The sequence below is a fragment of the Tiliqua scincoides genome, chromosome 3 (genome assembly GCF_035046505.1).
Source record: "Tiliqua scincoides isolate rTilSci1 chromosome 3, rTilSci1.hap2, whole genome shotgun sequence".
NCBI classification, from domain to species: Eukaryota; Metazoa; Chordata; class Lepidosauria; order Squamata; family Scincidae; genus Tiliqua; species Tiliqua scincoides.
This window is the reverse complement of record NC_089823.1, coordinates 25,004,414-25,024,771: the sequence shown is the minus strand read 5'-3', so window position 1 is coordinate 25,024,771 and position 20,358 is coordinate 25,004,414.

The following is a 20,358-nucleotide window of genomic DNA, read 5'->3' as shown; positions in this document are numbered from 1 at the left end:
CAATGGCATTATAATATTAGCCATATAACGCCTCGGGTGGTGGGCGCGGTGACGTACCATCACCCCGCCCCCACTGGTTTTTTGGCTGTACCTTTTGTTAGAACACAGATATTTCAATGTGGTTTGTTTCATTGCATTCTGCATGAAATTACACATTGATTGATATATAACATGATGTTATTATTCCTCCAAATTCTGATTTTAGTGATTTTGAAAACTTGTAGAGTCGCACACACATACACACACCCCCCATGTCAACTTACTAACACCTTATTCCAGCAGTTCTCAAACTTTTAGCACCGGGACCCACTTTTTAGAATGGCAATCTGTCCAGGACCCATTGGAAGTGATGTCATGGCCAGAAGTGACATCATCAAGCAAATTAAAATAAATAATTATAAATAATTAAATTAAAATAAAAGAATAATTAAATAAGGGGGAGCCAGTCCTGTTCCACCGTGAATCTACTCTGAAGTAAGTCCCATAGTGGTCAATGGGGCTTACTCTCAGGAAAGTGTGAGTAGAATTGCAGCCTGTGAGCTCAAGCCTATGCATGTCTACTCAGAAGTAAGTCCCATAGTGGTCAGTGGAGCTTACTCTGTAGTCTGCCTGCAATAACAACCCCCAAAAATAATCAGTGAGATTTCCTGCCCTCCCCAGTGCCCAGATTAAAATTATTCTTTTTCAAGCATATCAATACAAAGACCCACCTGGCTTTGCAAGTGCAAAATAGAAAACTTTCCCCTTAGCAGTTCAAGCCACTTTTTTGTCCTTTTTAGTGGGGGGGGGGGGGGCTGCCTTCTGGAACATTCTGGTGTCCTCACATTCCCCTTTGCCTGGCCTGACCACCAGCCAAGGCACGCCTGCCTACTCGTGAGTAAACACGACCATGTGGCTGAGTTTGTTTTCCATAGGGCTCAATAGACTCGCAGCTGGGAGGGAGGAACCTGCTTTTGGTGTTTGGGGGCCTACATTCATTGGATGAGGACCATTCTGACATCCTTGAAGTGCTCTCTGCCTGCCCTTTCTGACTGACTAAAGCAAGTTCACCTACTTGTGAGTAAATGCAGCCATGTGGCTTTGTTACAGGCTCATTAGACGCAACTGGGAGGGAGGCAGGGACCTCCTTGGGTGTTTTGGGGGGGGGGCTGCATTTATTGGATCGGCACCATTCTGGTGTCATTGGATTCCTCTCAGCCTGCCTTTTCCGACAGACTACGGCAATACGGTGCTTGCGAGTAAACACACGAGCTCACTTTCACTTTCCATAGGGATCCATTCATTTTTTCCTTCTGGTTTTTTGGCGATAACTTTTGAACGAAAGGAGCGATTTCAATTCTGTTTTTTGCATTGCACTCCGCTGGGAATTCTGCATCCAACGGTGTATGGCATGATGCAGTATCTTCTAATGCCTTGGTTTTAGCGCATCACCCCCCCACGCGCATCACCTGGTGCTGCCTGCACCCCCCGCACCCCTAGCGATACCACTGCATATGGAAAGAGAGTAAGAGAATTAGCTTTTTCTTCTCTTTCTTCTGAAACTTGTATAAGCTGGGGAGAGAGAGAAGGACTTCAGCTACAGAATCTCCTAAATTAAATGACATCCAACATTCAATTAAATGAGATTTTGGTTTGCTTTAGAACATTCAGAGACATGCTCAGAACATTTGATACAAAGGACAGCAGTAACATGTGAAGAAAGATAATTTTCATTTTCTCCTGTGCATAGTTTGCAACATTGCTTGATTGTTACCCTGGCACCATTTCACCTATGAGGAAAGATTCTCCTGGAACCAACTGCTTTGGCTCTAGCCTACATTCCTGCCAATTGTGTTATTGATATTAGGGTGTTTTTTTTTCTTCCCTAGGACTCAGGCCAGCTGCTTCCCAGCAGAACAATCACCATACAAGGAAACAAGATGCAAATGTTGGAGAGACTTGTATACCCCACAAGATAATCTCCTACAGAAATGCCATCTGTGGTTATTTTTTAATCCAAAAGCCCAGGAAACCTTGTTCATTGTCTACTTTCATCCAATGAAAGAAGAGAGGAAAAACAAATGAACAAGAAAGAAATTGTATTATGGCTAGTGTCACAGTCCTCAGCATCTCCTAGCCCTTTAAGTCTTCAAGTCCTCAGGGCAAACTGCTGTACAGTAGCTGTCATCAGGCCTTATAGCAGCCAATATTCCAGCCAAGGGAAAGCTGAAATGGACTAACTCCCTAGCCCTTGCAAACTCTGAGCTCTCCCCAAACTCCAAGGCCTCAAGGCTTTGGTTGGCTTCATCCTAGTAGACATACAGCCCAATCCTATACATGTCTACTCAGAAGTAAGTCCCATTATAGTCAATGGGGCTTACTCCCAGGAAAGTGTGGATAGGATTGGGTTGGGCTGGGCTGTAGAGCCCAGTCCTGTGGTTGGTGGCACAACTCCGTGCCAACCACAGTCACAAACGTGCCATAAGGCCAGTTCGCGGGGCTCACCGCTGGGCTCCTGCTGGTGCTAGCCCAGCGCCGGCCAGTGCTGGGCTAGCACAGGGCGGTTGCCCAGCTTCCGTGGCTCAGTGGTCTGCCAGACTGCCGAGCTGCGGAACGGCTGGCAGGGGCGGGGGTAGGGCGTGGAGGAGCGTGGTAGTGGATTCGGCGCAGGATTTGGCGGCAGCCCTTTTGAGCCTGGGCACTCTGGGTAGCTCAGGATTGGGCTGTTAGATGGATCCATTCCTTTGTTACTCATACGGACACAAGCCTATAATAATAAATGGTTCATTTCAAGAACAGAACTATGATTACACAATATCTTGAAAGGCATTTAGGTATTTGAGAGAATAAATACAATACACAATGCTAAAACAATAAAGCTAAGCTTATAAGCTTCCTGTTCCTAATGCTCACCTGGATCTTTCCAACAACTGAGCATAAGCATAGCTCTTCTACCTGTCATACCATGGCTGATACAGACAATCATGATGGAATAGCAAAGAGCAACTCACTCACTCCCAACTACAAGGTTTTTTACTGCTCTTAGCCAACCAGAGATTCAGGCCTGCTGAACCTTCTGGCAAGTTACCTCACCAGCTGGTGTTACTGCTGGTCACTGACCCCTCCCAACTGGAACCTCACAACTGGCTCTTCAATTAGAGAGACCCTGAAGTCCGACATATTATCATGCCTCTCGCCCTGCCAAAGTGAGATTGCAGATAAAGAGCTTCTTCTCAGCCTGCTAACAAGCTCTGTTCTCACAACTGCCGAAAAATGGCTGCAGCCTACAAGATGGAATCAGGCTGAAGCCAGTGATTTTACCTTGTTCTTCACAGCTTCTTCCTTTCCCTTAGATCCAAGTGGTTTCCTAAGGAAATGTTAATGCTAAGACTATATTTGTCAGACTGAAGACAGAAGTAAAGTTTTAAGAGTGGGGGAGGTTGTGACAACACTGGCCCTTCCTCCATTCTGCAGTCTTGATTGACTTAGGACCAAACTTTACACTTAGGGCAGACTATAGGACATAAATGTATTTTTGGGAGATGAAACTGGAAGCGCCTTTTCATTTGCAAAAAACAGCTGCAGGAGAAAGCATAGATCTGGATCTAGACATAGGGGTTGACTCGGTCTCCCAGAACCCATTTTCCCACTGAAAATTCCCCTTACACACACACACACACACACACACACACACACACACACACACACACACACACAGTGCTATTTGTTCCCAAAGTGGGCATTTGTAAGTCAACTTCCTGTTGAAGAGATAATTATAATCATCATTTATATAGCACTTTTTGAGTGTTCTAATCTAACCCATTTAAATCTTGGAAGTGACGCTGATGCCATTAGAATTGCCCTGCAAGATAGGTAGTTATTATCCTCATTGTTATATAGTGGGTCCATGTGAATAAAGGAAGGCATAGTGATAACAGCTCAATAAGTTTATTCCATCTTCAGAAAAGAACATTGCTGAATACAAGGCAAACCCCTGGCTTTTTGTAGCCTTTAACTCTGCCCAGACTTCCTGTGATTGGTGCAACTGAAACCTTACTAGAGGGCCAATTGGATGGTAGGATTTCAATCCATCACCCAATTGGCCAGCCATAAGTCTGGGCCAATCAGTTATGCAGGATTTTGATCCTGCATAACTTACATACATAACACTCATATTAAAGTTGAGGGGCTGAATGTGAAAGAGAGCAGGTTGCCTGATGTGGCTGTGATCAGAATTGAACCTTTCAGCCAGGATCCTTTTCAGATTGCTCTTTTAGAGCCCAATTCTAAGCAGTGCACGCTGGCTCACTGCTGGCTGGTGCTGGGCTAGCACCAGTAGAGCACCAGAGCTCTGCCACTCAGCAGTTGTGTGGATCACTGAGCAGCTGAGAGGTAGGTGGGGGTGTGGGGGGAGGCGGGGAGGAGGTGTTCTGGGGTGTGGGGAGGCAGAGGGAGAGCGGGGAGGAGGCATGCCAGGAGGAGGTGGGGCAGGAGGGAGTCTCCTTCTCCCGAGGAGGAGGTGGCAGCTGCCTGGAGCGCACTGGATGGCAGCCATTTTCGGCACCGCTGAAGCCCCACACCAGGCAGCTCAGGATGGGCTTTAAGTCACCACAGTACATGACATCACTATGGTGGACATCTTGAGCCGAGTTTCCCCTTCTATGGGTCAACCCAGTTCTGTGGTGTGTTAAGCTGCCTGACCACCATGCTTAGGCATATTCATTTGAGAGTGTCAACTCATAGCAAAAATGGCTCACTGCTTTGTACAGCAGCTTGGGGGATTTGCAGTGGAGTTGGGCAAATGTCTTCCTGCCCACTTTGGATTTGCTGAGCTATTTCTAGAAAATCTGGAAAGTTTGGCTTATTTTGCTGAGCAATCCAAAATCATCAGCATTTAATCTTCCCAGCCTCTTCAATCCCCCCAAATATTTCCCCCCTTACCTTTAAAATTTACAAGGACCAGGGCAGCACCTGGACAATGCTTCTGCACCTGGAAGAGGATCTCTCATTCTCTTCCCTATGGCATGCCACTAGCACAACAGGATAAGATAAGACCTGGAGTCAGATGCAGCCCTCAGTAGCATCCAGTCTGGCTTTCCAAACATTCCCCATCCATAATAGCAATCTAACCTTCAGCCTTTCCCCTGCACATGCACACCCCAGTGCTGGCACCACTTGCCACATTTGGGCACATGCCCACAAGGAGGGCATGTGCACTGCAAAGAGCACAGATGCATGCTAACCAACTGACCATGCCAAGACTGGCCTGAGAAGGTGTGTCTGTCTGAAAGCAGTGTGGGTCTAAAAGAACATGCTGTAAACAACAAAGAGTGCCAGAAAGGAAAAATGGCTCTCCCCCCCCCCCCGCCCCAGAATTCCTGAAAAATGAGAGCTGGAGAAAAAAATAGACAGTGAGAAGGCAGTGCTAGCACTAGGTTGCTGCAGCTCCTGGGGGGAAAGTAAAGCTCTGCACTGAGCCTCTGTAACCTTCTCCCGCCTGTTCCCTGATGGTGCATTGGGCATGATCACTATCACCAGCGATGAGGGTTCAGGGGGCATGAATGTAGGCAAGTTCTTACTTCACTGACCCAAAGCCACCTATGAGATTGCCTGCATTACGGCTGGTTATACAATGTCTATGGTCCAGAGTGGCCCCTCTGGCCAAAGAGTTTGCCCACATCTCTGTGCTGCAAGAATGTCATGGCAGCCAATGGTGCATGTGGTTTTCCTGTGAACTTCTGCAGTGTGGTTTGGAGGAGCTGGGGAGGGGGACTTCAACCAGGAATGCTCATCTGGCAGAGATTTTAATCCAAGCAGGGGAAGAATTCAAGTCCTGACACTGCCCACCTGTTCTTTTGAAGCAAGCGTGGCACATGTACGAAGCTCATTCCCAGGCCCAAGCAGAGCAAACACCATTGACACCACTTTAATTTGCAGTGAACCCCATTGATTTCTGTGGCACTTCCACACCAGAATGCTTCTGCTAGCAGCCAACTTCTAGCTTTCAAAAGGTGGGATGATAAGATTCATCTTGGCACTTTGCTCTTAGAGATTGCAGTAAATATTCAGGCATCCAGGCTTTAGCAAGATTTCATTAAACCTAATGTGATTGATTGATGCCTGTTTGTAAATTCTCCTTGCTACTTATCCTTTATGTAAACCTCTTTCTGCTCCAAGCTGATCTTTAAATCGAATATTATGATGATTTGGATATAAACAATGAAGTCCCCGGCCCTGCAGGCAAGAGAATTTATATCTGAGTTTTTATCCCTGTAGCAAATTACTTCTATTTATCATTGCTTCTCCCCCCCCCACTGCCATGCGATGCTTCTGTGAGTTCTCATTATCAATGTCCTCCCTTTTGGATTGTTCAAAAGAGTTACATTTAGTATTGTAGGCACTGTACTAACACCCTCTTAGGTTGAAAGGGGATTTCTCTTTATTGTTTAACGAGTCGCTTCTCTATCAGCTGATTTTGAACAGTCATTCTACAGCAGGGGTGTCCAAAGTTTTTGGCAGGAGGGCCACATCATCTCTCTGACACTGTGTTGGGGGCCAGGGGAAAAACAGAATTAATTTACTTTTAAAATTTGAATGAACTTACATAGGTTTACATAAATGAATATATTAAAGATGAACTTATATGAATGAATGAATGAATGAAGGTCTTGCAATAGCTCAAGGCCTATAAAAGGCCTTACACAAAGCAAGGCTGGCCTTTCCTTTGCTGCCGCTACTGCATCACAGACATGAAACAACAAGCAGTGAAGGGAGTCCTCATCCCACAGCTCACGCGAGAGGTCAAACAGTCGCCCTCACACTGAGAGCAGTTGCGTTGGGCCAGTGTGGGCTTCAACAAATCTCCGGAGGTCCAGAGGCTCATTGGAGTCCGCATTGAGAGGCCTCAAGAGCTGCAAGTGGCCCCAGGGCCAGGCTTTGGGCACCCCTGTTCTACAGCATTGGGCAGCCATTTTGCCCTGACACTTCTAAACATCCTCAAAATCACCACAAGCCTGGCAGCTTGTGGGGAGGGGCTGTGGCTCAGTAGCAGAGTACATGCTTGACATGCAGAAGGTCTCGGTCCAATCCTTGGCATTTGGAGGTAATTTTAGTTAGAAAACACAGCACCACAGATGTCGTGCTAACTATGCTTAGCTACAAAACTAATGAGTGGAAATTCTTGCATCAAAGAGGGGAGTGAGAGAGGGGAAAGATGTCACTTTTTAACCATGGCTAAAAGGTCAGTCTACACCAGTGGTACTTGCAACTAGTGGTACTTGAGGAACCCCCCAGACCCCTGCCAACTGCAATGCACCACAACAAGCAACAGTAAGAGGCTTAGCATGGCATGCAGAGCTCCAGCATGCACTTTTTGCTTGCTCAGTAAAGCCCTTCCATCTGCCTTGAGCTTTTTACTGGTATTTCTTGAAGTAACGGGCAATGACATAATCACCAGTTACTTCCAGTGGCACTTCCAATAGGTGGATCATGCAAAGTGGTACAGCAGGGGACAAAGGCTGAGAAACGGTAGTCTACATTACACCCACACCAGTCCATGGCTGTCCTCTAATGGCTTTCTGAAAAGTATGCAGTCAAACTGTATGGCCACTATAGGGATCACATACAATAAATGTTTGCTTAAATGCAGAGCAGGAAAAAGCTGCAGTGATGGTTAATGATCAAATCACTATACATGTTTCACATTCATACAAGTTAATATTCTATCATTTAAAACTCTGGGTTCAGCATAAAGAAGTAGCATTGCTGCATTAATATAAGATATACAAGTGAGTATAAAGAGACACTGTTGTGTTGTTATACCCATCGCAAGGCTACATTCACTGAAATCCACAGGAAGTGAGCTATGCACGGAGGATGAAATGAACTGGATGAACATACTGTACGTACAAGGATATTTTCTTAGTATGGCAATAAGATGTCAAAATAATACCCATTAAAATATAAGTACGTATGAAGTATGCAGCAGTATCATTGCTGATTCTGAAAACTTCCATTACGTTGCTCAATTATAGATGAAACAATTACAGAACAAAAGAATCCTAAAATTAAAAAGCAATCTTAAAAAAAAAACACCTTAATCTTGATACTAAAACTTTAAGGGCTCAATCCTATTCCTGCCTGCCCATAGCATGCAACGCCACTGCTGGAGTATGCATGCTATTGGGGGGGGGGGTGCAACCAGACAGCTGGTCTCATCCTTTATACTTACCTCTCTATGGGCCACCTGGCTTTCAATGGATCTCATCTGACCTATGCCAACTCTTTTGCTGGTGTAAGTCCAAGGAGACTCCTGGAGAGGTGTGTCCAGGTCAGGAAGGGGGGATAGGAGCATGCACTGCTGAGCCCTCAGATCCTCCCTCTCTTGCCCCCTCCAGCCTCCAGCCCAACCTGCTCCCTACCCCAAACCACCCATGATCCTCCCCCAAAACACCTCCACCATCACCTTACTGGAGGCAGCTGATGGCAGAGGTTCAGAGGACTGCTGTCTCCGCACACAGCCTCATCCACTTGCACTGGTAGCCACAGCTTGCCAAACAGTGGAGTCACTGCTGTACCACTGGCCCAGAACTAATTTGATTTTTAATTAATTTGGGGTTCAGTGATGTCCTGGGAGGGTTTTTTTTTCCTGGATGGCTCCCCAGGTTTCTGTAAACCAGGATGGTGGCAGCAGATAGAAACTACCAGTCTTCTCCCCCATTCATTTACTGTTTTAGTAAATGGCAAGCAGAGAGCAAGAAGGGGCATAGGGTCAGAATGCTGTACATATCACTATAACTTCTCAAAATCACTACCAGCAGTGCACTGTCAGAATATACAATGTTAACGTAACAATACAGCTGCAATTCTAACCACACTTTCCTGAGAGTTAGCCCCACTGAACAAAATAGGATTACTTCTGAGTAGACGTGGTTAGGATTGTGCCCTGCAGCAAGTAGAAGCAGATCCTTATGGAGTACCGCTGGCTTCAAGAGAGTTACAACAGCTGAAGGGCAGCGATGACGTTACCATGATCAATCTACACAGAAGATTTATACAGGATTCAGATCATCAGAAAACCAGTATTGAAAGCACAAATTTCAGTTCAAATTCAATATCTGACAATATTTCAGGATCCTTTCAAACTTTTGCACTTTGGAAAGTTTCCATGTTTACTTTTGAAATTGACCTTGAGTGCTGGGAATAGGGTTCCTTCTCAGGTCTTGTTGATCAATTAAATGAATTATATTACATATCATTTTGCTAGATTCAATATTTTTCTTTAAGCCTCCTAAATTAAAATGTGATAAAAAGACATTGGGACAACATACCCAATTTCTTTTCTTTTGCAAGGAAATTCAAGTCAGGAGAATTTATTGGAGGTGTTTCACCTCAACTGGCTCCAGGTCAAGTTGTACAATTCAGATCCACGTAATGAAGACTTGACTGTGCCATCAGTGCCTTCCTTCACGGGGGACCCATTGCTTAACATGTCATACACATTTGTTTTCCTGTGACAATGAAACAGAAACTGTCATGGCTGCTGACATGATACAGAACACCTTGTGCCATAGGGAGAAGTACATTCACTCATTAGCATGCTGAATAAACAAGAACCTGCCCTTCCATCACCTTTAATATTCCCTTTAGAGTAACAGATGAAAGAGACAACTGAGGAAATTAAAGCAGACAGCTCAGAAATACAAATACACTCCTACATGCAAAGCAAAGGAAGTTGAAATCAGGAGAAGAACCCACACAGCCCATTAATGATTATATCATCACTTTACACCTTGCTTAGTTTTTTCCTCTAATGATGATGATGATTCATAACACAGTGTCTCTGCTGTCTGGCTTCCACGTGGGATGATAAGGCCCAGCTACAGAGCTATCTGGAAAGAACACTAGTAGGACCTTGTCAGGCTGCAGAGGCCCACTGGGTCCCTGAGGGGTAATGGCAGGGCACCACCAGGTTTGGCCCCAGCATGGACAACCCAACCCCAAAGGCCTCAGTAGGGTTGTGGGGGAAGGGGGTTGTGTCACCCAGGGGTCCTTCTCCCCTGTGGGGTCTTTAACCTCTGTGGCTCCTAGCTCAGGTACTGACCAGCTTCCACACCAGCTGGCAGCTTAGCCAATACTGACCCTCATCCTTGGCTGGCCTGGATTTTATGTGGGAGGACAGTCCCTCAGTGGTGTCATAAGGCCTGCCCCTGGAGCCCCTCTCTTTATCTACCCACACCTTGTTCAGACCCAGCCCTTCCACTGGCTGCTCCTGTGGTTGGGGCTGTGGGCATGGCTGCTGTCCTGGGAAGGGGTCAAGCTCCTAGTGGGTGTTGCCCCTGGAGGCCAGTTGCCTGGGGGGGAGGGATCTGGGTTTTCAGGGTGATTGTCAGAAGTCCTTCTTTCCAGCACACCACCCACCTGGCTCTCCCTAGCTTGGGCCCCCCACTCTTCACCAGGTCCTTGGAAGATCCTGGCTTGTGGTGATTTACCCAGGCTTCGCGCACTGGAGAGGACACTCCAACTTCGCCATACGGTGTCGGCACAACACGGGAAGCAGCAGTTACCGGTTATAAGTCTTTGCTCGATTGGCGTAGGGCATGACACCAGGGGCTGCTTCTGACGGTGGGAGAGATCATTGCATCTCATTGGGCAGCTACCGCCCGCCTTAAGCTGGGCAGTCCCCAGCCAGTAAGGTGTTGCCTCGCCACGGTCCGTTAACCTCACGGGGTGCGTGGGGTTTAGGGTGAAAACCGACAAGCGGATCGACAACTCTGCACCATGCAATAGAAAACAGAAAACTCCTGCCCTAAAGCTGGGCACCTGGAATGTAAGGACAATGACACCTGGCTTCTCTGATGACCTGCAAGCAATAGACGATGCATGCAAAACAGCTGTCATCAACATGGAGCTGAGCAGACTGCAGATGGACATTGTCGCCCTTCAAGAAACAAGGCTGCCAGATTCCGGATCTGTCAAGGAGCGAAATTTCTCATTCTTCTGGCAGGGAAAACCACCAAATGAAACCAGGGAACATGGTGTTGGCTTTGCGGTCAGAAATACCCTGCTGAAATCCATCATCCCACCTACTGTGGGAAGTGAAAGAATTTTGTCCCTGCAGCTCCAGTCATCAGCAGGACCTGTCACTCTCATCAGTGCTTATGCACCGACTCTGTCGTCTCCACAGAAGCCAAAGACAAATTTTATGATGACCTGGCCACCACTATCAAGAAGATCCCCGTAAAAGAGCCATTGTTCATCCTCGGTGATTTCAACGCTAGAGTTGGTGCTAATAACAGTTCGTGGCCCACTTGCTTAGGTCAGTTCGGCACTGGGAAGATGAACGAAAATGGCCAACGCCTGCTAGAGTTTTGCTGTCATCACGGTCTCTGTGTCAGCAACACGTTCTTCAACACGAAGCCCCAACATAGAGTCTCTTGGAGACACCCAAGATCAAAGCACTGGCACCAGCTCGACCTGATTCTCACCAGACGCTCCAGCCTTCCCAGCATCAAGATCACACGCAGCTATCGGGGTGCTGCCTGTGACACCGACCACTCGCTGGTGTGCAGCAGAGTGAAACTGCAAACAAAGCGACTGTATCACACGAAAAGGGAAGGAAGACCTCGCATTGATACGAGCAAGACCCGGGATCAGAGAAAAGTGGAGGAATTTGCACGAGCGCTTGAGGAATCTCTTCCAGGCCCGGTCGATGCAAACGCATCCAACAGATGGGAACATTTCAAGAATGCCGTTTACAACGCCGCCTTGTCCATATTCGGCAAGAAGACCAACAAGGCAGCAGACTGGTTTGAAGCCCACTCTGAGGAGTTGACACTAGTCATTGAGGAAAAGAGGAGAGCTCAAGCAGCATACAAGGCCTGTCCCAGTGAGCACAACCTGCAGGTCCTCCGAGGTGCTCGCAGCAAAGTCCAGCAGACTGCCAGGAGATGTGCTAACGACTACTGGCTCCAGCTCTGTTCCGAGATACAGATAGCAGCTGACACGGGCAACATCAAGGGAATGTATGATGGTATCAAGCAGGCCCTAGGTCCAACACAGAAGAAAATTGCCCCTCTGAAGTCTGCAACAGGCGAGGTCATCCAGGATCGGGCGCAGCAGATGGAACGCTGGGTGCAGCACTACTCTGAGCTATATTCCAGAGAAAATGTAGTCACCGAAGAAGCGCTGAACAACATTGAGTGCCTGCCTGTGCTGGAGGAGCTTGACAGTGAACCAACCCTAGAAGAACTTCACGTGGCCTTGGACTCCCTTGCCTTTGGCAAGGCACCTGGAAAAGACAGCATCCCTCCTGAAGTCCTAAAGTGCTGCAAAGAGATCATCATCACTGAGCTGCATGAAATCCTTTGTCTCTGCTGGAGAGAAGGTGGAGTACCTCAAGACATGAGGGATGCAAACATCATCACGCTGTACAAGAACAAAGGCGACAGGGGTGACTGCAACAACTACCGTGGCATCTCTCTCCTTAGCGTTGTAGGAAAGTTGTTTGCCCGAGTTGCACTAAAGAGGCTCCAGGTACTTGCAGAGAGCGTTTATCCAGAATCACAGTGTGGATTCCGAGCCAACAGGTCCACCACTGATATGGTATTCTCCCTTAGACAACTGCAGGAGAAATGCAGGGAACAACGACAGCCACTCTTTATAGCCTTCATAGATCTCACGAAGGCTTTCGACCTGGTCAGCAGGGATGGCCTCTTCAAGATTCTCCCCAAGATTGGATGTCCACCCAGGCTCCTCAGCATCATCAGATCCTTCCACAAGGACATGAAGGGCACTGTTGTCTTTGATGGCTCCACATCACATCCCTTTGACATCCGAAGCGGCGTGAAGCAGGGCTGTGTTCTTGCACCAACCTTGTTTGGGATCTTCTTCGCTGTCCTGCTGAAGCAGGCCTTTGGAACTACAACAGAAGGCATCTATCTCCGGACCAGATCAGATGGAAAGCTCTTCAACCTCTCCAGACTGAGAGCAAAGTCCAAAGTCCAGCTGAAATGTCTGCGTGACTTCCTCTTTGCCGACGATGCAGCTATCACTACCCACTCTGCCAAAGATCTCCAGCAGCTCATGGATCGTTTTAGCAAGGCCTGCCAAGATTTTGGACTGACAATCAGCCTGAAGAAAACACAGGTCATGGTTCAGGATGTGGACTCACCTCCCTGCATTACAATCTCTGCACATGAACTGGAGGTTGTCCATGACTTTATGTACCTTGGCTCAACGATCTCCGACACTCTTTCTCTCGATACCGAGCTAAACAAACGTATCGGTAAAGCAGCTACCACGTTTTCCAGACTCACAAAGAGAGTCTGGTCCAACAAGAAGCTGACGGAACATACCAAGATCCAGGTCTACAGAGCTTGCGTCCTGAGTACACTTCTGTACTGCAGCGAGTCATGGACTCTTCACTCACAACAGGAGAGGAAACTGAATGCTTTCCACATGCGCTGCCTCCGACGTATTCTCGGCATCACCTGGCAGGACAAAGTTTCAAACAACACAGTCCTGGAACGTGCTGGAATCCCTAGCATGTATGCACTACTGAAACAGAGACGCCTGCGTTGGCTCGGTCATGTCGTGAGAATGGATGATGGCCGGATCCCAAAGGATCTCCTCTATGGAGAACTCGTGCAAGGAAAGCGCCCTACAGGTAGACCACAGCTGCGATACAAGGACATCTGCAAGAGGGATCTGAAGACCTTAGGAGTGGACCTCAACAAGTGGGAAACCCTGGCCTCTGAGCGGCCCGCTTGGAGGCAGGCTGTGCAACATGGCCTTTCCCAGTTTGAAGAGACACTTGGCCAACAGTCTGAGGCTAAGAGGCAAAGAAGGAAGGCCCATAGCCAGGGAGATAGGCCAGGGACAGACTGCACTTGCTCCCAGTGTGGAAGGGATTGTCACTCCCGAATCGGCCTTTTCAGCCTCACTAGACGCTGTTCCAGAACCACCTTTCAGAGCGCGATACCATAGTCTTTCGAGACTGAAGGTTGCCAACTGTCAGAAGTCCTTCTTTCCAGCACACCACCCACCTGGCTCTCCCTGGCTTGGGCCCCCCACTCTTCACCAGGTCCTTGGAAGATCCTGGCTTGTAGTGATCTGGCTGCTCGCAGGCAAGCCAACAGGGTGAGGGTACTGAGGTGTGGTCAGCCACAGCAGCCCAGGCAAGCGCAGGTCCAACCCCTCCCCTCCCAATGTCAGGAGGTGCAAAGCTTTGCCCCTACTCCATCAAAGCCACTACTGCCACTTGACACAGGGGGCCTCCTGATGCCTGCCTCTCTCCTCTTCCAACCCAGGTGAGCCAGCTGTCCCGGACAGATCTCACAGCTAATGAACATATTGTGATATGTCCAATGCCTGTCCTGCAATATCCAAGGAGCAAAAACACAAAATTGTAAGGAGGATTCACACAGCCAGTCTCCCACTGCATGACTGCACAGGCTACGGTCATACCATAGCACAAGCCTTCTTGACCTGAGAGCTGCTTCAAACATTCTACTGAAGCTGTGAGAGGGGATGCATAACAGATATGTACTTCCACCAGGACTCCCTGTTGGAAGTACAGGAAGCAGGCCAAATGCTGCCCTCTTACATGGTGATGTGTCAGCCCCAGTTCTTCCACTTTCTGGACTGGAAAAGGAAGGGGGAATACAGCAGAAAAGAAAGTGTGGAGGGGTGAAATATGGTAGGTTAGACCTGCTTCCTGAGGTGATCACCACAGTTGGCCTCAGGAATTGGGCAGTCCCAGCATCCACTCCACTCATTTCCAGGTCTTGCCTGGAGAGAGGAATATGTCCCCTTTAAAGAGATTCACATTCTCTCACTGCACAAAGAGAATACGCATCTCTCCAGGAGGAATATATGTGCAGTGCACCATCCTTATCTGCAGGCTCAGCATTCATGGATCTGAACATCCACAGTTTCTGAGCCCACAGCTGGAAGGTCTCAGAGGGCCTTCTGGATGTGACTGGGTGGCTTCTGGCTGCATCCAGGAGGTGTTCTGAGATGCACGGAGCCTGCACATAGCCTCCCCGCACCTCAGAAAGCCCCACAGATGCAACTTCTGGTACTTCTGGTCTGCTGGCAGATTCCAAGGGCCCGCTGTATCACCCTTTTGTCAAGATTCAGAAGTGAGAGAAAAGGAAGCACAAATCACTCACACATCCTTCCTCACTTTTTTGTTTCGGCACTGTCCAATGAACACTCGAGACAACAGATATGAGAGAAAGGGCCACTTTATTTCACATTAGCAAGAGAAGCAGAGGCTGAGACCTGCAGCATCCGAGGCAGCGAAAGCCCCTGTGGTGTGGGGAGGGACTTCTGGGCGGTACCAGAAACCTCTGCCCCCAGGTGGGCATGCACCCGACTCCAAGTCACGCACCGCTGCTGGGCGGCACTTCTCATCCATGTCTATCCCTTAAGGGGAAGGCAGCCGGACCGCGGACTGCACCACCTTGAGCCGCTGAGCCTCTGAGGTGTGCCCCGCGGTCCCGGCCAGGGCCCCGTCTACATCCTCATGCCGCCGAGCCCCTGAGGACTGAAATAGGATTCCACCCTGCCTATGCTGCCTGAAGGTGCATGCCAAAAGTCCCATTCATGTCTCCTAACCCGCACCACCTGCCACAAGGAGGGGTCAGCCTAGCGCTTGACCCCCCACTCCCAACCAGGGGGAGAAGTGCCTTAAGGCCATCCTGCAGGTCTCTCAGAAAGATGTCCGCCCTCTGCTCAGACAAGTGCAGCCATCTCCTCTGTAGAGAGCAGGCATTGAGAAGGCAATGACTGGATGCACAATGACCCATCCACCGGTCCGTGCCACAAACTGGCCAATCTCTTTGGCAATTTTCCACCTCATCCTCTCCACCTCAGCACAGTGGTTGGCACCACGCCACACCCGCTGCTGTAGGAGTCCAACCAGACCATCGTGATGCTGGGCAGCCAACCCTGAAGGGTGGCGAGCTCCTTGCCTGCTCTGGGCCTGAGCGGCAGCCCTGGACATCCCACACAGATCATTTTTGCACAGGTGGATCACCAATATGTCAGATGACACGTTCTCCTTCAATTACTCTGCCATTGCGGGTAGCAGCTGGCCCCACCGCATCCCTTGCTTGGCCAGTCAGCCAGCTTGCATGGCAGGGCTGTGCCCAAGCTGCGTTCCAAAATGCCTCATGGCTGCCAGGAAAGCAAAATGCCTCATTACTCCCAGGAAAGCAAGTCCCCCTGCACTTCCCGGGGCTTACTCCCAGGAAAGTGTGCCTGGACTGCACCTGATCCTTCCTTGGGCAGAGCCTGTCCAAACCCCCATCCCCACCTTACAGATCAAACACGATGCACATGAGATCCAGCACAGGAGGCCTCCTCCTAAGTTGCACTGGTGCTAAGGTGGCTGGATGGGGTCAGGTCCACTCTATTCCCATGGTGCCCACATGCAAAGAAGGAAGAGGGCTGGGTCTCATACCCTTTTAAAAGGTCCTCTGTAGCTGCCAGACCCAGCCCCTTTCTCCTGCCTCTTGGGGAGGGACTCTCATGTCTCGGCCAGGCCAAACAAACTCCGATCACCTTTTAATTGGGCGACCGGGATTCTAAGAGATAGTATGGATCAGTGAAAGAGCACATGTTTTCCATGCAGAAGGTTCTAGATTCAATCCCTTGTACCGCTAGTTAAGGATTGTATGTAATAGGACTGGAAAAGACCCCTGCCAGTAGCTTGAAAGAACTGCTGCCAATCAGAGCTGGCAATATGCTAATATTTCATGGACCAATTGACTCAGCTGAAGACACAACTCTTGATCTTGAGAAAGAGTGTGATGTATGTTTAGCTCAATTGCTTTGTGTGGCATACTTGGAGCCAATGGCATAGCTAGATGGAGTGCAAAGCACTATGTTTTTTGGGGAGCCTCACCGCAGCATGCAAGTGGCTCCTCCATTTTGTTCCCACTGCTCAGAATGGCTCAGAGGGGGAAGTGCTGCTTGCATGCTGCAGTGAAGCTCCCTGCAAAATGTAGTGCTTTGCTCCCCATCTAGCAAAGCAACTGCTTGGAGCAAACCTCTTGGCAGAACCTTCATCAGACTGAATTCCTCATAGATATGATCACTTCAGGATGACTGCAAAAACCATTGTTTGATGAGAGAAAAACAGTTACATGGATTCACTCCTAATAAGCAGGGGGCTGAATGCATCAAGGCTTCTGTGAGCCTCAAACAACTTTCCTTCAAAGCCTTCAGGCCAGTTCTGACATGTATGTTTGACAACATGGGGATACTGGATAAATTAGCAACTTGACTCAGTAAGACAGTTGTATGTGCTATGTATGATACAGAAAACATCCCTTCCACACAGTGCAATGTTTGCAGCCCCTCTGTAGTAATAACACCTCTACAGCATCTTATGAAAGAGCCTTGACAAAATATTTGCTCTTGATGTGTCATGCAAAGCCATTTTGTGTTAGCCAAACATGTACAGTATCAGACACTGTCACATGATCAAGGCTGCTTTGTACGTTCTGTTTGAACATTGGCCTTATAGCGGTCAGAATATCGGTTCATCAAGCAGTAGCACAGCTAGAGGGGATGCAAAGCACTAAGTTTTGCAGGCAGCGCACTGCGCCATGGAAGTGGCCCCTCCCCTTCGGAGCCATTCTGGGCCACAAGAGCAAAACAGAGACAAATGCTTTGCACCCCCTCTAGCTATGCTACTGCCATCAAGTACAGGCAAGTACAGTCATCATTTTGTCTACATTAACTAATGTGATGAATGCCCTGTTCCCCCACTCCATTTTTGCTTATTTTTGTCTTACTTTTTGACACTTCTAACGCCCCCTCCCCCAAAGCTGCTGTGTTGGTTCAGGAGCCTAAAAGTTGTTGGGTTATGATCTGGCAGCAGCCCTTGTTTGAAACATCATTACCTCACAACCATGTTCTCAGGTAGATTTCTTCTTCATGCCTGGCATAACTAAGGACACAATCCTAACCCCTTATGTCAGTGCTTTCCAGCACTGACATAAGGACAATGCAGCTCTGAGGTAAGGGAACAAACATTCCCTTACTTTGAGGATGGCTTCGTGAGTGACACCCAACTACAGGATGCACCACACGTCCCATTGGCACCGCTATGCCAGTGCTGGAAAGAACTGACATAAGGGGTTAGGATTGCGCCCTAAATGTCCTACTGAGATTAGCATGCACTTACCAGACAGGCACCCAAATCTGTCTGCCTACATAAAGGGGTGGGGTGAAGTGGCCAGGTGGATTTTACTTTTCCAATTCAGTAACTATGAGTGCAATCCTAAACAATTTTCCAGCACTGAGGTAAGGGCAATGCAACTCCGAGGTAAGGGAACAAACATTCCCTTACCTTGAGGAGGTCTCCGTGACTGCCCCCCAACAGCAGGATGCAGCACATGCCCCACTGGCACAGCTAAGCCAATGAGAAATTATCCAAACATTTTCCCTTGCCAATTCCTAGGCTTTTCCTAATGCTCCCCTTTGATCCAGGACATCTTTGGTCAAAATGGAAATTTCAGCAGTTTGGGGGAGGGGACCAAATGAGTTCCTTCAGGTGAGATGAGAGGTGTGTTTATGGGTACTCGAAAATACTTCCCTGAGTATGAAATGTACAGTGAGGATTTGTCCTTAGAAAAACAAATACAGGGAAGCAGTCAGGTATTTGGGTTAAAAGCATCCTTGGAGTTGAACCAAATTCCTAGCCAAATTACACCTGTCTTTATTTAGCATAGTTCCTTCTAAGCAACATATTACCTTTCACTGACCCTTAAAATATTCCTCTGCAGCTACTGAAGACAATTTGGCAGGAGGAAAACAAAGCCAGCAAGAAATGGAGCCAGCATCAAGTGAGAAAACTAACTGTGCTCCAACAGCCCCAAGCAAGGTGTTCTTGCTAATTTCATTACTTTATCTCACATTGTGAGCTTTGAAGATGTCCTCCAGGTTAGGGCTGTAGATGATTCACTGAGCAGGTTTTAATGAATCTGTTGATTAACTAACCTACTCAATCTGTACACAAATAAACAGCAGTGAAGAAAAAAAAAACATCATGGTTTCTTTGTTGGTGCCTGTCCAAGAAGCAGGAGGCGCTACCTTAAAATAGGCACTTTCTCCTGCATGAAAAATGGGAGAAGGACTCTTCATTCAAGGGGACACTTACCATCCAGTTTTGTTAAAGAACTACCCAGTAAATTGGGGGTACTTTTTCATCAATTAAGGAATTTTAATTTAATCTGATTGATAGACAGCCCAATTGAGTAGCGTAATTAGAGGGGGTGCAAAGCACTAAGTTTTGCAGGAAGCCTTACCACACTGCGCAAGTGACCCCTCTCCCTCCCCTTCGGAGCCATTCCGGGCTGCTAGAGCAAAACAGAGGTGTACGCTTTGCACCCCCTCTAGCTATGGTACTTGCCCAATCCTATCGTCCAGCACCAACCAAAAAGGTATGCACTGCATCCTATGGTGGGGGGCAACCTGAAGGCAAACTGGAGATAAGTAGAAAACATTTGTACTTACCTCCAAACAAACCCTTGGTCGTCTATGGGTCTTCTTGGACATATATTTTGGAGAGGTATGTCCAAAGAGGCGAGTTTACAAAAGAGGGTATATGTTCAGGCATGCACCATTGCTGCCAGATCCGCCCTCTCCTGCCTTCTCCCTGCTCCCCCAACTCCTTCTCCCTCCCTGCCCAGAAACACTTCTATTCTTCCCACTCTTTCCTCATCCCTCCTACCATCTGCCCCCAACCCTGCCTTTCTAGGTGCCAGGGGACAGGGTCCTCACAAGGTTTCGCAAGTCTATGTGGCTACCATTGACTGTACTGGTGGCCTCGTTGCACTGCCCACCAGCAAGTGCAACAATGTTGTGCATTGGGTGCTAGTTCCAGGTGCTTCCACCTGGATCCTTTGCTTCTGTTGGCAGAAAACACATTCTGCCAGAGGTCCCAATCTGATAGGATTGGGCCGTAAACTTTGCAGTCCTATTCCTGATTACTGCAAGTTAATTAAACCCATTCTGAACTGGACCCAAGGAGTGCCTTACTCCTTACCCAGGCACGAGCACCTGCAGGGCTCCTTGGGTCAGGGAAAGTGAGACTGGGGCAATTGTGCTCCACTTCCAGTTTTGCGGAGGTGGAGTGCGATCGCCCCACTCTCACTTTCCCTGACCCGGGGAGCCCTGCAGGTGCTCGCTCCCGGCTCCCTGCAGCCAGGGACGGCTACTGCAGGGACAGGAAGGTGCACCCCAATCATAAGAACATAAGAACAGCCCCACTGGATCAGGCCATAGGCCCATCTAGTCCAGCTTCCTGTATCTCACAGCAGCCCACCAAATGCCCCAGGGAGCACACCAGATAACAAGAGACCT